The sequence below is a fragment of the Atractosteus spatula genome, chromosome 9 (assembly GCF_055471065.1).
Source record: "Atractosteus spatula isolate fAtrSpa1 chromosome 9, fAtrSpa1.hap1, whole genome shotgun sequence".
In the NCBI taxonomy this organism is placed as follows: domain Eukaryota; kingdom Metazoa; phylum Chordata; class Actinopteri; order Semionotiformes; family Lepisosteidae; genus Atractosteus; species Atractosteus spatula.
In genome coordinates, this window is record NC_142714.1 from 48,042,718 (window position 1) to 48,060,399 (window position 17,682).

The following is a 17,682-nucleotide window of genomic DNA, read 5'->3' on the forward strand; positions in this document are numbered from 1 at the left end:
CGAGGGAGTGCCCACGAAGGAGAGGAGCCATTTCAGAAAAATCGCACCAAGATCAGGCGGGACAGGATCTGTGGAGAGCTCCCACAGCCTGGAGGGAGGATACCCCAACACCTGGTGTTTATCTGTCCCCTGGCCTTTTCTTCTGGAAAACTCCAGCGCCCCCCAGCCCCACCCCCCTCTCCTCACTCTTGTGTAATGGTGAGCAGCGTTAGTGCGGACGTGTTGAAACCAGGGTCCAGGTTGAAGAAGGAAGTTGTGCAAAACCTGGCTACAGGAGAGGCATGACTGGATTCCCTTTGTCATGGTTCCTCTTCTGAGGAAACGCTGAGAGTTTGGTCATCTCAACCGCTGATGTGTGATGCAAGAGAACAAGCAAGTCCTCAGACTCTCAGGCTGTGCACTTCACCACAGGAAGATCTCCCCTAGTTTTTAGGCCTCTGCTCTGCCTCATACAAACGGTTCACTACCTACCGGTGGTGACCGTACAAGAACAGTCTCGCTCTAGGAATCAAGCCCCCGTCTTTGCGCTGGGAAGCATAGAGCTGGAAGGGAGCTTTTGATGGGACCATGTATGGAGCAAGATGAATTAACTGATCAGTTACTAACCAGTATGGTCACTTGCAGAATATCACCTCTTCATGAACTGGGTCTCCATATGCAAAATGACAGTCAGGTTATTTTGTTTAATCAACAAATTTGTTTTAAAAATGAATAAGAGTTCTAATTGCTGCCACCAAGGGAAAAAAATAATTGCCCCCCATCTCGTAATTATGAGAGAAGTATCTAGAAGCTACTGTGAACTTGGCTGGCACTTTCAATTTCATGATTGGGTCAATGTCCAGTGCTGCAGAAGTTGTACGGTTTTATTTTCGACTGGGGGTTTAGTCATAATGAAATCTTGCAAATTTTTAGCAAATATGAACAGAATCGTTATTAGCATGAGGACCTGTTTTGTGGGATTTAGAGATCAAAGCAATGATGGTTTTGTTATTGCTTTACAATACATGCAATCGGTTCTACTGCTTAAACCTGTAAATCCGCACGTAGTGATAAAGGTATTATATGACAATTGTGCTATTGATCAAAGTATGTGAGAATTACTATCTCGTAAATACGAGATTATTTTGTCGTAATTATGAGATAAGAACAATGCGCTTCCCTACTAAATGACCTTGTAACCAACAGTTTCCAAAAGAATTATGCAGCCAACTCAGAACAATCACTATATAATTAACAAAAGACTGGCTGTATTGACTATGTAGTCATTGCAGGAAATCAGTGTCTTTTATACTGTAATGATACTACCTAAGTGCAAATGCCACTTCTTAAGTTCCAAGCAGATTACATCAGAAAAACCTGCAAAACAGAAGCCTCTGTTTGTAGACAAACAATGTGATTTTTTTTTTCACATGTCAAAAATACTTGATAATAATTGATAAGCCAGTTTCACTGTTATCTTTCCAGAACACTTTAGATATGTGCATTCGACCTGTCAAACACTTATATCATTTCCAGCAAGGAAACTGCAGAATTTAATTTTAGTGAGAAGTATATCCGTGTTGGCTTGATTGAATTTCATGGTTAGACTGCTACTTTGCTTTATCTGACTGAAAAAAATGTATTATCAGAAGGTTAAGGTATTTTGCCCTACAGAGATATATGTGTTTTGTTTCTGTTCTCTTCATCAAGCAACAATGCTATAAGTGATTATATTTTCAAACCTAGTTCAACAGTCATTGCATGACTGCGCTGCTCTGTAAAGATTGTATTACTGGTGTGACAGAACATCTGGTGATAGGTACATACTATCTCCTCCAGCAACACAATCATACTGTACATAGATATAGTTATCAGATCAGTCAACATTAGCATTCTCAATTAAAAATGTTCCTCACTCCTTAAACAAACAGCACGAAGATGATTTTGGCACAAAAATGTTAGCATAGCTTGGTCCCATCCTGGTGCGCATGATAATTTCACTCGCCTGCAGCCAGAAAAGGTTATTGAAAATACTACCTGCTCAGATAGCTGTCTGCAGGGTGGGGATCTCTGATCTCTTCCAAAAGATCAGCCTTGATTCTTAAGAAAGCTTCCTCTTTTTAAACCTTTCACGCACAGCAATTCTGAAAGCTTTTAAAACTGTTTTTTAAGCCTACACTCACAGCACATAATTGGATTCAGAGGGGACAGAGGTTAGTGATTAAGTCAGGTACCTTCCCTTGTGACATTAATAAGCCTTTTCAGTCTATGAAACTCAAATCCTAAACTACCAAGGTCTTTATTAAAAACAGATCAGGAGAGATGTGTAGGTGTAGTTGCTCCGGTGCCTTCTGTCACATTAATAATAAACTGTATAGTGAAAGGTAATTGCTCTCGCCTTTCCTACAGCCTTAATGCATCACCCACTGCTGCTGGCTTTCTCCTGGTGGACAGGTGTGCTGGGGGGCTTACGGGCTTCAATGAGCAATCCTTTAATGAAACATTATTTATTTCAGCAAAGTTTGCATGTTTCTAAATACAAATTCTGAATGAATTTAGACAATTGTTAAGTGTTACAAACTATACAGTATAAACTATTATTATATATTATATTATTACTGCAAATAATAATTAATATCTGACAAAAGCTTTGTTTGGTGCTACTACATAGGCCTTGGCTGTCGGTTACCTTTAATCCAAAGACTCTACAAGAAACCAAGGCTGTGAAGATAAGGTGGGGAGCAAAAACACCTGACATATTTATTCTGCTTGTTCCCAGAATTCATGAAGGCAGAAAGGTGCACAATAGTATACTATATTGTCGATTCTAAAATTCCCCATTAAAGCACTAAAACAGTTCTAAAATAACCCGTTGAAATAACCAGTGTGTGGCGTTTGTACAACAAGGTGGTCTGTGGTTTAATATTTGACGGCTTCAAATTAGCAATTGACTTCCAATGAATAATGCTTCCCAAGAGACATTTTTCATCCCACTGTCTTGTACTGGCTTTTAAACTGACACACACAGTCACGTCTGCTTGCCCAATCGTGTTTACTGTCTTCTTGTCAGTTGGACGTGTCTCAGGATAGAGACGCTCTTTCTCCTTTTGCTCATGGGACACAAGTTATTAAAACCATTTAGCATTGCAAGGAAGGCATTTCTCTGATCTGCAGGGACACGGTCTGCCGGTGTTGAAAAACAACAGATTCCAGTGGGCAGCAATGCAGAGCCTGGGTCAGGGCCTCTTCTCCACTCAGAGAGTGAGGGTCCCAGCACTGAGTGCTGTCCCTGCTCAGCTCCCAATCTCAGGACACGCAGCACTAGGGCTTGTGGGGGCCGTGAGCTACTGTTGGGAAATGGCCAAATGGATGAAAAGCAGAGGGAAAGATCCCTAAGGCATTTTTATAACAATAGCGGGGCACAGTTTTAGCACAGCTTATGGGAGTGTCTACGTGCTGCGCTGAGACACGAGGTGGGAATTTCACAGTGACCAAGCTGGACAGGGCACTAGTGAACAGAGGGGGCCATGCGGACTTCCTGTTAGTGCTGGGTCACCTACGAATGTTCCCCTCCAATTCTGTCCTTTCTGTGTGTTTCTTGACCCATGCACTGTATTTCAGCTCATAGAAGGCGGCATAAAATCTTGTCTGATTTTATGCCAGGGGAGCTAACCAGAGGGGAGCCCCACAGGCTGGAGGAGGGCTACAGGTGGAGGTATCGGTCTCTTTCAGAAAGTGACGTCATGGAAAATTACATAACGGAGTTCAGAGGTTATGGAGACCGTGGTGCTGTCATTCCTCCTGAATTTTCTTTAAAAACTCCATTAACAGGATGGGAGGGAGGGTGTGGCTAATTTGATCCCATTGGCCCATTAGAGCAGTATTCAGGTATGCCTTTTTGTTATTTTAATAAAATGATTCCCCTAGCTGAATACTGCTGTACTCTCCTCCTCCACATTCCCATCGATCACTAGTACACCCCTGTAACTCTTGCTCTACTGGAATTCAAGACAGCTCTATGCAGTACAAGTTCTTGGGGAGTTAGATCACCATGACGGGCTCAAGGCCCTCAGTACACCAACATTTTCCTCTCAATCTTAAGTATCTTTTAATAAAAACTTGAAAAAGACATAACCGACCAGATACAGTAATAGACAACACCAGCACAAACAGGTGCACTGTGTTTCAGGCACCTTTCCATGGGTGCTGACTTAATTTTAACATCTGTTACGACTTTGTTAATAGGGTTAACAACTGCAGGCTGAAATGATTTAAGATTGAAGTCGGGGAAGAGCCAGTGGCTCTTTGCTAGATCGAAAGTAGCTCAATGCAGAGGAAAACGAAACAAATAAACAGGGGTCATGCTAGTCATGACTCTGGAAATGAATATGCATTAGTATTTGGATGTGCTCATGAAGTAAAAGAGCGATTTCTTTTATTTTCTCTTCAACAAACAGCTCAGAAACGCAAACAAATAATATTAAAGCACAAACCAAAAACAATATACAACAAACAAAATAAAAGACAAGAAAAACACAAATAGTCCATTATTCAAAATTCTTCTATCCAAATCAATTACCAAAATTTACTTATTACTCCCTCCATCCCTCACACTGAGTCAGCCACTTCCTTGTCTCAGCATCACCCATAACAGCCATTTTCAACATACTGTATAATAATGTTTAACGCTATGCTTAAAACCATTTACAGAAAACCAGGGCACCCAGAGGAATCCCAGGCAAACATGGGAAGAACGTACTAACGTCAAGCAGGTTGGGAATTGAGCCACAGGAACTCAGTGGTGCTAAGCATTGCTAAACACTGCGCCTCAGTGCTGCACTAACTCATGCCAGTCCTAAGATCTTTCTACAGCTACACTCCAGCTGGAACTGGAGCCCACAGCCTCTGACTTACAAGACAAGGGCCCTGATCACTGCCAGGCTGTGTTTTTGACAAGTACAACTGCAGGTATGTACTGTACTGTATATCCCGTATATATGAGGAAGATCAGTGTTTTATCTTCTAATGCCGATCGATTCAGACTGGTAAGGCTATTTTGTTACAATATAACTAAACTATATATTATAAACAGTAGCCATTCACTAACAATCAATGCCGGAACTCAACATACAGGTTAGAATCAAAACCAGAACATCCAGTGATTCCTGAAGGGGGAGGTGAGTGCCTCTGGTCAACCCTCAGACCCAGAGAGCCATCACTGGTGGAGCCCCAGCAGACGATGGGGTTCAGCCCAGTTTCATCACAAATGAGGAATGTGTCGTAAGTGACAGGAGACAACTGTGCCCAACAAAGTCTGCCAAAACAATCTGAACTGTCAGGTTTGAATCACAGCCAGAACATCGGGTGATTCCTGCAGCAGAGGGACTGAGTGTTCCTAGACTACCCCAAGGCCACTGAGCCATTACTAAGTGTGGCTCCTTCCTCGTGCCAGAGGACAATGGGGCTAATTGGGGAGAGATTCCCACCCCTCGAGTGCAGTTAGTTATGGAAATGAAGCAGCAATTTCTTTTATTTTCTCTTCAACAAACAGCTCAGAAACGCAAACAAATAATATTAAAGCACAAACCAAAAACAATATACAACAAACAAAATAAAAGACAAGAAAAACACAAATAGTCCATTATTCAATATTCTTCTATCCAAATCAATTACCAAAATTTACTTATTACTCCCTCCATCCCTCACACTGAGTCAGCCACTTCCTTGTCTCAGCATCACCCATAACAGCCATTTTCAACATACTGTATAATAATGTTTAACGCTATGCTTAAAACCATTTACAATTAAGATATTTGCTTGTTGTGTCTTGTAAAGCCAGGCTTTAGCAAGTAGTATCAGTATATTAAACACTCGAATCAATCTTCAGATCCCCATGTATTATCATTTGCAATATGAACAGGTGATAGGTTTATTCCATGCTGTTTTCTTTCTTTCTTCTCTTTTCAGCATGGAATAAACCTATTACTTGCTCCTTTGCAGCCTCCACATGCTGACGCAGCTGCCCACCTGAACTAATTTGCAATATAACCATAACGTTGCCTGTTATAGGAAGTAACCAGTCTTGTATTGATAGCAATTTCTTATTTGTCAAGTTGTCATCTGATTTCCCAAACCCAATGTGCAATCTGAACATAAACAATATTTGAGCAATAATTAAATTTTGTATTCAAAAACACTGTAGGCATTGCATAACATCGGCTTTGAACACATAGGGCAAAGCCCAGCAGTCCAGTCCAACTTTCGGGAGTTTTGACACCATGCTGACATGTCATGCATGTAAAGGTGGAGGTCATATTACATATGCAGACATACAGTACAATACCTCTTTTGAATGAGTTACCTTATTTCTAGGGCAACCTGCCACTGTCCAGATTTCACTTTGCTCTTGTGAAGATCTAAAGAGATCTTTTCACAGCCTTATAATCTCTCATCTAATGGATTATCCATCCATCAATTTTCTAGCCAGTGTAACCAATACAGGGTTGCAGGGGAGCCAAAGCCTATTCTGGCAAGCATAGGGGACTAAGCAAGGTATATCCTGAACAGGATGTCAGTCCATCACAGGGCCCACACCCAGACACAAACACAGACATGCACACACTCACACCAGGGCCAATTTGGCAAAAAGCAAATTAACCTGCACTACCAGCATGTGTGTGGATTGTGGGAGAAAACCAGGGCACCCAGAGGAATCCCAGGCAAACATGGGAAGAACGTACTAACGTCAAGCAGGTTGGGAATTGAGCCACAGGAACTCAGTGGTGCTAAGCATTGCTAAACACTGCGCCTCAGTGCTGCACTAACTCATGCCAGTCCTAAGATCTTTCTACAGCTACACTCCAGCTGGAACTGGAGCCCACAGCCTCTGACTTACAAGACAAGGGCCCTGATCACTGCCAGGCTGTGTTTTTGACAAGTACAACTGCAGGTATGTACTGTACTGTATATCCCGTATATATGAGGAAGATCAGTGTTTTATCTTCTAATGCCGATCGATTCAGACTGGTAAGGCTATTTTGTTACAATATAACTAAACTATATATTATAAACAGTAGCCATTCACTAACAATCAATGCCGGAACTCAACATACAGGTTAGAATCAAAACCAGAACATCCAGTGATTCCTGAAGGGGGAGGTGAGTGCCTCTGGTCAACCCTCAGACCCAGAGAGCCATCACTGGTGGAGCCCCAGCAGACGATGGGGTTCAGCCCAGTTTCATCACAAATGAGGAATGTGTCGTAAGTGACAGGAGACAACTGTGCCCAACAAAGTCTGCCAAAACAATCTGAACTGTCAGGTTTGAATCACAGCCAGAACATCGGGTGACTCCTGCAGCAGAGGGACTGAGTGTTCCTAGACTACCCCAAGGCCACTGAGCCATTACTAAGTGTGGCTCCTTCCTCGTGCCAGAGGACAATGGGGCTAATTGGGGAGAGATTCCCACCCCTCGAGTGCAGTTAGTTATGGAAATGAAGCAGCAATTTCTTTTATTTTCTCTTCAACAAACAGCTCAGAAACGCAAACAAATAATATTAAAGCACAAACCAAAAACAATATACAACAAACAAAATAAAAGACAAGAAAAACACAAATAGTCCATTATTCAATATTCTTCTATCCAAATCAATTTCCAAAATTTACTTATTACTCCCTCCATCCCTCACACTGAGTCAGCCACTTCCTTGTCTCAGCATCACCCATAACAGCCATTTTCAACATACTGTATAATAATGTTTAACGCTATGCTTAAAACCATTTACAATTAAGATATTTGCTTGTTGTGTCTTGTAAAGCAAGGCTTTAGCAAGTAGTATCAGTATATTAAACACTCGAATCAATCTTCAGATCCCCAAGTATTATCATTTGCAATATGAACAGGTGATAGGTTTATTCCATGCTGTTTTCTTTCTTTCTTCTCTTTTCAGCATGGAATAAACCTATTACTTGCTCCTTTGCAGCCTCCACATGCTGACGCAGCTGCCCACCTGAACTAATTTGCAATATAACCATAACGTTGCCTGTTATAGGAAGTAACCAGTCTTGTATTGATAGCAATTTCTTATCTGACAAGTTGTCATCTGATTTCCCAAACCCAATGTGCAATCTGAACATTAACAATATTTGAGCAATATTTAAATTTTGTATTCAAAAACACTGTAGGCATTGCATAACATCGGCTTTGAACACATAGGGCAAAGCCCAGCAGTCCAGTCCAACTTTCGGGAGTTTTGACACCATGCTGACATGTCATGCATGTAAAGGTGGAGGTCATATTACATATGCAGACATACAGTACAATACCTCTTTTGAATGAGTTACCTTATTTCTAGGGCAACCTGCCACTGTCCAGATTTCACTTTGCTCTTGAGAAGATCTAAAGAGATCTTTTCACAGCCTTATAATTTCTCATCTAATGGATTATCCATCCATCAATTTTCTAGCCAGTGTAACCAATACAGGGTTGCAGGGGAGCCAAAGCCTATTCTGGCAAGCACAGGGGACTAAGCAAGGTCTATCCTGAACAGGACGTCAGTCCATCACAGGGCCCACACCCAGACACAAACACAGACATGCACACACTCACACCAGGGCCAATTTGGCAAAAAGCAAATTAACCTGCACTACCAGCATGTGTGTGGATTGTGGGAGAAAACCAGGGCACCCAGAGGAATCCCAGGCAAACATGGGAAGAACGTACTAACGTCAAGCAGGTTGGGAATTGAGCCACAGGAACTCAGTGGTGCTAAGCATTGCTAAACACTGCGCCTCAGTGCTGCACTAACTCATGCCAGTCCTAAGATCTTTCTACAGCTACACTCCAGCTGAAACTGGAGCCCACAGCCTCTGACTTACAAGACAAGGGCCCTGATCACTGCCAGGCTGTGTTTTTGACAAGTACAACTGCAGGTATGTACTGTACTGTATATCCCGTATATATGAGGAAGATCAGTGTTTTATCTTCTAATGCCGATCGATTCAGACTGGTAAGGCTATTTTGTTACAATATAACTAAACTATATATTATAAACAGTAGCCATTCACTAACAATCAATGCCGGAACTCAACATACAGGTTAGAATCAAAACCAGAACATCCAGTGATTCCTGAAGGGGGAGGTGAGTGTCTCTGGTCAACCCTCAGACCCAGAGAGCCATCACTGGTGGAGCCCCAGCAGACGATGGGGTTCAGCCCAGTTTCATCACAAATGAGGAATGTGTCGTAAGTGACAGGAGACAACTGTGCCCAACAAAGTCTGCCAAAACAATCTGAACTGTCAGGTTTGAATCACAGCCAGAACATCGGGTGATTCCTGCAGCAGAGGGACTGAGTGTTCCTAGACTACCCCAAGGCCACTGAGCCATTACTAAGTGTGGCTCCTTCCTCGTGCCAGAGGACAATGGGGCTAATTGGGGAGAGATTCCCACCCCTCGAGTGCAGTTAGTTATGGAAATGAAGCAGCAATTTCTTTTATTTTCTCTTCAACAAACAGCTCAGAAACGCAAACAAATAATATTAAAGCACAAACCAAAAACAATATACAACAAACAATATAAAAGACAAGGAAAACACAAATAGTCCATTATTCAAAATTCTTCTATCCAAATCAATTACCAAAATTTACTTATTACTCCCTCCATCCCTCACACTGAGTCAGCCACTTCCTTGTCTCAGCATCACCCATAACAGCCATTTTCAACATACTGTATAATAATGTTTAACGCTATGCTTAAAACCATTGTTGTAACAGAAGAAATAAGGTTCTTGATCCCGAGATGAAGTAAAACAGATGAGTTTATTGCATGCAAGGAACAATAAAGCCGAAGTCTTGTTTCCCGCAAGAAACAACAAAACCGAAGTATTGTTCGATGTGCCGGTACAAACTTTTAGGTTATATAGTCCTTGCTTGCTGCTTCAGACGTCATTCGATGTTATGGTAAGAAGGGGGGGGGGGGGTCATGGTATTTGGCCAAATGGTCAGTTTAAGGTTATGACCCCAGGGGGTTCCTTGCTCGCATCTGGAATCCTTATCAGTTAACCCCCTTTCCTGCCATAAACCCCTGTTGCTTAGAAGTCTAATTTTCAGGCAGAACTGACTTAAGTTATTAACCCTTTTAACATATTGTCTCTTACTTCACCATTTACAATTAAGATATTTGCTTGTTGTGTCTTGTAAATCAAGGCTTTAGCAAGTAGTATCAGTATTTTAAACACTCGAATCAATCTTCAGATAGTGCTTCAGTGAAGTGAACACTGAACATCGTGGGCAGAAGGGTATTTGGATTTTTTTGATCCCTAAGTAAGAAAGGAGACTACCAGGCCTATCTAGCTAGTTTGGTGGGCAAATATGAGAAGTTGTGAGTTGTGAGAATATGGAAGAAGCTTCCCAGCCATGTAGCTAAACTCAGTAAGAAAACTGACTTTAATCAAGAAATAATGAATTGAGATTTCTAATTAAATTAACTACAAAAGGGGCTAGATGGGTTGAATGGCTTCCTCTTGTAACCTTTCTTATGGTCCAAATGACTGAAATGGACATACCACGAGTTTAACTGGATTGTAGCTAAATTGTTCAAGGCCATTGGCAATTGAGGACTTCAGGACCACCTGTTACACCTGCTGGACTAGAGCTCTCTAGAAAACCCACAGGTCAAAATAGAGGCTATTTTGTTACAATATAACTAAACTATATATTATAAACAGTAGCCATTCACTAACAATCAATGCCGGAACTCAACATACAGGTTAGACTCAAAGCCAGAACATCCAGTGATTCCTGAAGGGGGAGGTGAGTGCCTCTGGTCAACCCTCAGACCCAGAGAGCCATCACTGGTGGAGCCCCAGCAGACAATGGGGTTCAGCCCAGTTTCATCACAAATGAGGAATGTGTCGTAAGTGACAGGAGACAACTGTGCCCAACAAAGTCTGCCAAAACAATCTGAACTGTCAGGTTTGAATCACAGCCAGAACATCGGGTGATTCCTGCAGCAGAGGGACTGAGTGTTCCTAGACTACCCCAAGGCCACTGAGCCATTACTAAGTGTGGCTCCTTCCTCGTGCCAGAGGACAATGGGGCTAATTGAGGAGAGATTCCCACCCCTCGAGTGCAGTTAGTTATGGAAATGAAGCAGCAATTTCTTTTATTTTCTCTTCAACAAACAGCTCAGAAACGCAAACAAATAATATTAAAGCACAAACCAAAAACAATATACAACAAACAAAATAAAAGACAAGAAAAACACAAATAGTCCATTATTCAATATTCTTCTATCCAAATCAATTTCCAAAAATGACTTATTACTCCCTCCATCCCTCACACTGAGTCAGCCACTTCCTTGTCTCAGCATCACCCATAACAGCCATTTTCAACATACTGTATAATAATGTTTAACGCTATGCTTAAAACCATTTACAATTAAGATATTTGCTTGTTGTGTCTTGTAAATCAAGGCTTTAGCAAGTAGTATCAGTATTTTAAACACTCGAATCAATCTTCAGATAGTGCTTCAGTGAAGTGAACACTGAACATCGTGGGCAGAAGGGTATTTGGATTTTTTTGATCCCTAAGTAAGAAAGGAGACTACCAGGCCTATCTAGCTAGTTTGGTGGGCAAATATGAGAAGTTGTGAGTTGTGAGAATATGGAAGAAGCTTCCCAGCCATGTAGCTAAACTCAGTAAGAAAACTGACTTTAATCAAGAAATAATGAATTGAGATTTCTAATTAAATTAACTACAAAAGGGGCTAGATGGGTTGAATGGCTTCCTCTTGTAACCTTTCTTATGGTCCAAATGACTGAAATGGACATACCACGAGTTTAACTGGATTGTAGCTAAATTGTTCAAGGCCATTGGCAATTGAGGACTTCAGGACCACCTGTTACACCTGCTGGACTAGAGCTCTCTAGAAAACCCACAGGTCAAAATAGAGGCTATTTTGTTACAATATAACTAAACTATATATTATAAACAGTAGCCATTCACTAACAATCAATGCCGGAACTCAACATACAGGTTAGACTCAAAGCCAGAACATCCAGTGATTCCTGAAGGGGGAGGTGAGTGCCTCTGGTCAACCCTCAGACCCAGAGAGCCATCACTGGTGGAGCCCCAGCAGACGATGGGGTTCAGCCCAGTTTCATCACAAATGAGGAATGTGTCGTAAGTGACAGGAGACAACTGTGCCCAGCAAAGTCTGCCAAAACAATCTGAACTGTCAGGTTTGAATCACAGCCAGAACATCGGGTGACTCCTGCAGCAGAGGGACTGAGTGTTCCTAGACTACCCCAAGGCTACTGAGCCATTACTAAGTGTGGCTCCTTCCTCGTGCCAGAGGACAATGGGGCTAATTGGGGAGAGATTCCCACCCCTCGAGTGCAGTTAGTTATGGAAATGAAGCAGGGCATGAGTAAGGTAAGTGCCTATTCTCAGACACACACAGCTTCGCATCATATCACTGATTTCAGTTAAAATAATGTTCGGCACACTCAGTAATGCCTCCTGTTTTGCAAAGCATGCTCTTTCAGCTGAATATTTGCCTGTGATTGTACCATGGTCTCTACTCCAAATACAGAAATGTTTCTTACACTCACACACCATGTCTGACAATGTCCTTCTGGTTATTTTTTTAAACCTGAGGATCTTCATGATAGAAAGGCAAGAATAATTTAATGCAACTCTTGCACCAACCTGATTTCTGCTCTCATTCTACTAGTCCACAAAGTCTTTATGAGCACAGAATGAAAGCACAGCCCTTTGTCCATACAGCACAGGTCTCGGTGCTGGTCTGTACATGCTGAGCAGAAAGAGACAGCAACGCTAATTCTTTTCCAGCATTTGGTTTTTGTAGCTCAAGAAACTCATCCTGTGTGGTTGTGCCCAACAGAGAATGACACATCGCATCTGCCACCTGTAAGCCTTTGTTTTCCAGAGTTCCCTGTGCTGAGAGCTGACAGACCAGGTGATAGCAAAATGTTAACTCAAAGGACTTTAAAGTTCAGTTATTCACAGGAAGTTTGAAACTAATCTTTTCTAACTCAGAGTATAATATAATGCAAATCATAATTAGATGATTAAGTAATAAACAAAGTAGAAGCAAGAATCAAGAGAAAGAGGCTGTGTGAGAATATTTGATACTGCTTATATCAAAGCAAACGTAATAAGTGTAAAATGTAAAGCAAATGTAATAAATTTGTTTGGGTTTTACTTGATTCTGCAGAAAATTGCATGTATGTCTGGAGGGTGGAAAGACTGCATGAGTTTGAGTGTATATTAGTTCAGAGGAAACCATGACTGTACCAAGAAATGCAAGTTTTGTACTTCAAGTACTTCAGAATTGTCTTTCTTGCATACAAGCAGTACAGCAGGTTCTGAACACAGCCGACTGGTCGGTAAAGACACAACTGCAGCAGGCTGTGCCCTTCAGTCAGAGCATGGTGGGAGCTCGTCTTTCCCAGAGTCTGCAGGGATGATGGGATGCAGTGACAGCCTGAGGCGAGGAGCTCCACAGGGATGGGGACTGTCCACATGTGTGCTCATGAGCAGGAAGAGGTTCCATATGTCATTCTAAACCGAGGGGGCGGCATTTTCTTAATCAGAAATATCAGAGCTTTGCAGTGATGTCACGCTCCTGTCCGCTTTCATGGCTCTGAGCAATAGGGCACAGCCAGGGAAAGTCCCCAGCCTGGTCTGAGTTACTGGCGTCACCAAGGACAATGCCAAGGCTGCCCACTGGAGGGTTTCCTTTTCCTGCTGTCGAGAAAGATGCAAGGAATAGCCGAACAACAAGGAAGTCGTGCAATTTCCAGTAAGTGCTCCCTCGAGTGCACTAGGGAGTCTAGAGTTTTCCTTTCCTAAATTTAGAATCACAATTTATTTATTTTATAAATACCTGTAACTCAATTTACTGGAGTAGCCTGTTGTGTTTTTCACAGCTATGAATACCTCCACCGCAAGTGACAGATCTCTGATGGAAAAGCACCCGTTGAAACTATTAGAGCTATTTAATGCTTTTCCCCCAAGCCCTCCTGACAATCCTTTTGTGACGCCCCACCCTCTAAGACACAAAGAACAAGTGATCCCAACACCCTGAAACACAAAAGCCTTATTCATGAAGGAGAAACCTTCCGGTGTCTTCCAAAGATGATCTATTTGATAAATACAATAGCTTATTTTCTACAAGTCCATTTGAATGATCTATGAAATAACTGTGTTGAACTTTCATTAAACAATGGATTTGAAAGCTGATATATTTTTTACCAGTATACTTTGCAGTGCCATATTCCACAATGCAAAGTTCACATTGCTCAAACTCTCCATATATACTGTGCCTATATACGTATATACCCAAGCTTTACATTTGGTACCTTCTTATTAACAAAACCCACTGATCCCCAGGTGTTTTTTTAGTTCAGCTTCACTTCCACCTGTGTCCCGGCACTCCTATGAAGTTCAGGTCTGAAGCTCAGCCCATAGCAACACTGGCACAAGAATAAAGGTAAATTAATGACTGGAGCGTTTTTGAATAGAACATATTTTTTCATAGTCAAATAACACAAAGACACAAAGTCTGGTACAAGGTGCATATCAATGACTCCAAAGGGGAATATTGGGTACAAATGATATAATCCTAAACGACCCTTCCTGCATTCAATATTGCCTCTCCATTCTCAGACTTCCACAGCCTGGTCATTCAATCTACACCACAGAGAAATCAGAGCTTCTCCGAGTCTCCGAACCCCTTCTGACTCACAATCCTCCGGCTCAGACAGCGGCGGTGGTCTCTCAGCTCTCTGCTACATCACCGTCTCTCTCACTGTATCACACTCATGCTTTTCATTCTCCATCTTATTGCACTGGAAGCAAGACATGTTTACACTGCTGCTGGGTAATTTCGTTCTGACTGTGCCTTTTGTTTGAGTGGCGTCTGTGATGCTTGTCCAGTTTATACCTCATTGCCCTTTTATTAATCTGATTTACCTTCTCAAACCTGGACAATTGCTCTTTGTGCAGAAAGTACACTGGCTACATCCATCCATTTTCTAACTGCTACATCCAATTTTGGGTCATGGGGGAGCTGGAGCCTGTCTCAGCAAGCGACAGGCATAAGGCATGATGGAATGCCAGTTCATCACAGGGCAGACAGACACAAACACACACACACTCACACCAGGGCCAAGTTTACCAGAAGTCCATTATCCTACAAGCATGGCTTTGGACTGTGGGAGGAAACCAGAGTACCTGGAGGAAACCATGCAAACATGATCATGGGGAGAACATACAGACTCCACACAGACAGCACCCTAGGTCTGGATTTGAACTCAGGCCTCCAGCACTGCGAGGCAGCAATGCTAACCACAGCACCACTGTACCACCCCACACTTTCTGCAGTACATTGTAAATCACCCTGGATAAAGGAGTCTGCTAAGCAAATTTAAAAAAATCGTGCAAGGGGAAAAACATTTAAAACTGTTCACGTAAAAGAAATATTTAAGGACACGGCTCTAGTGTGTTTTTGACACATCAACACAGTCTCAAGCTAAGTCTAATAAACTTTTTCATGCTTAGTTTGTGCCATGAAAATGCACCGGAAGACAAATAAAAATAAAAATGTTGCTGTTTTTTTCCAACGTGTCTTAGGTATATTGGATCACGAAGGTCTATTTGACTTAGCCTTGACTGGACTAATCGACTTGGTATAAAGTAAAAAGCATTCCATCCTAAAAAAAATCTGTTAAAAAGTGGATGTGGAATACCAAATTGCAAACAATTGATTCAGGGATGCTTTTCAGAAAAACTCTGAAATAACAAATTAACGAATAACAATAATCATTATTCCTCAGTGTTTGTACAGTACAGGGGTCTCCAACCAGAGAGCCCCAATCCACTTACTGTTGTAAGTCACCTGTTTCTAAAGACAGATAACACCTCTGTTTAAAGCAAGTAATCCATTCAAGTAAGAGAACTCCAGTCCTCTGGAGGGCTGGAGAGTACTTAGATTTTAGACCTAAATTATCTCAAAACCATAGAATGTTACAAATCACACTTTTAACTGATCACAATGGAGTTGTTCCATATCTTTTCAGACTGGTGCCCTACAAAAGCCCCTGGATGTGGGGCTCTCAGGTACCAGGGCCAAACCCTGGAATGGTTGTAGGCCTTAAAAATCTTCCTGGCCATCCAATTAAAAACCTTGTTGGTTAATTAGTGCACCTTCCATACTCCATTGGATTTTCGTGCTGAATTAGAAGACTTCAGGAAATAGGTAAGGGATAAAGAGGCATGCAGGGGCAGTCAACAGCTGTTATAGCTGAAATGCAGCCATCTCTGACTCCTGTGTCTCTTTATGCCCTTTCTCTCAGGGGCTGCACATCAGACTGCACTCATGGTGAACTAGCTAATAGGCAAAGTCAGCAGAGCCTCATGGAGAGCAAGCAACCATAATAACACTATGCCCAAGAACACAGTGCACCCTCTGAGACTGCCCGAAACCCCGAATTACCTCTAAACAGCCAAGGTAAGGTGTTTTTGAGCCCAACACCTGCAGTTAAGCGTGTGACATGAAGTGAATTAATCTCATGCCTTCCCTGTGCCGATGTTTGGCTGTAGTTAGGTTCAGCACACCTTTCTGGGAGACCCCCTCCTCTGCACAGCCTCTGCCCACCTCTGTCCCACTGAGGAAACCCAGGAACCGGAAAACAAAGCAGCTATTATGCTTGGAATGAGCAATCAAGGACCCCGAGCAGGACTCCACCAGCTGTGGGCTTGCCTTCGGGCTGGGCGGTCATCTTTTCCAGCACCGATGGGCCCAGCAGGCAGGTCGCCCCTGCTGGTCTGTCATCTCTCTGCCCAGTGCCCCGGAGGAGCGTGGCACAGGCTCCCATGCCCTGCCCTGTCCTGCCCTCGGTGGCCCGCAGGACATTCTCCACATATTCACATAATCCTCCGACACCAACGTTCATTTGCCTTTTTTATTTAGGAAACGTTACTTTTCTTTTGAAAGTTTCCAGAATTTTGTTTACAAAAATGCACGAGGGTGATCGAATTCAATGGGATTTCTGCAGAAATAGTTTAAGGTGCACGAAGTAGAATGACGTCATTAAAGAATTTTCATGCTGAAAAGAGAAGAAAGAAAACACGTTTCGGCTCTGGAGCCTTCTTTGGGTGCAAGTTTACCCAAAGAACGCTCTGTCACGGGTGCCGGCCCAGGCAGTCAGGACGTCTGGGAATAAGACCAGCCCTCGGGCTACCCACGAGCCCGGGGAATAGGCAAGCCTTGTGGCGTCCATCTTCCAATGCTGAGCCAGGAATAGTGGGAGCGCTTGGCTTAAATAATAACAGGCAAAACAGGGGGCAGGTGCACATAAGAAACTAAAATGTGAAAGGGTCAGAGCGCCCTTAAGAGGAGGGGTGACGATCATGACAGGCTCCACAGCGGAAACGTTGTGTTTTCTTTCTTTTCTTTTCAGCGTGGAATAAACCTATTACTTGTTCCTTTGCAGCCTATGCGTGCTGACGCAGCTGCCCACCTGACTTATTAAATAATTTTGTATATTACTATAATAGTGACCCTGCATTGTGAACAATAGTCTGTATTATAAATGCAGTGAACAGGCAGGGCAATGTTAAACCATGTGCATAATGACTTCTGTGTTCAGTTCTGCCTTGCCGTCACCCAGTATGTAT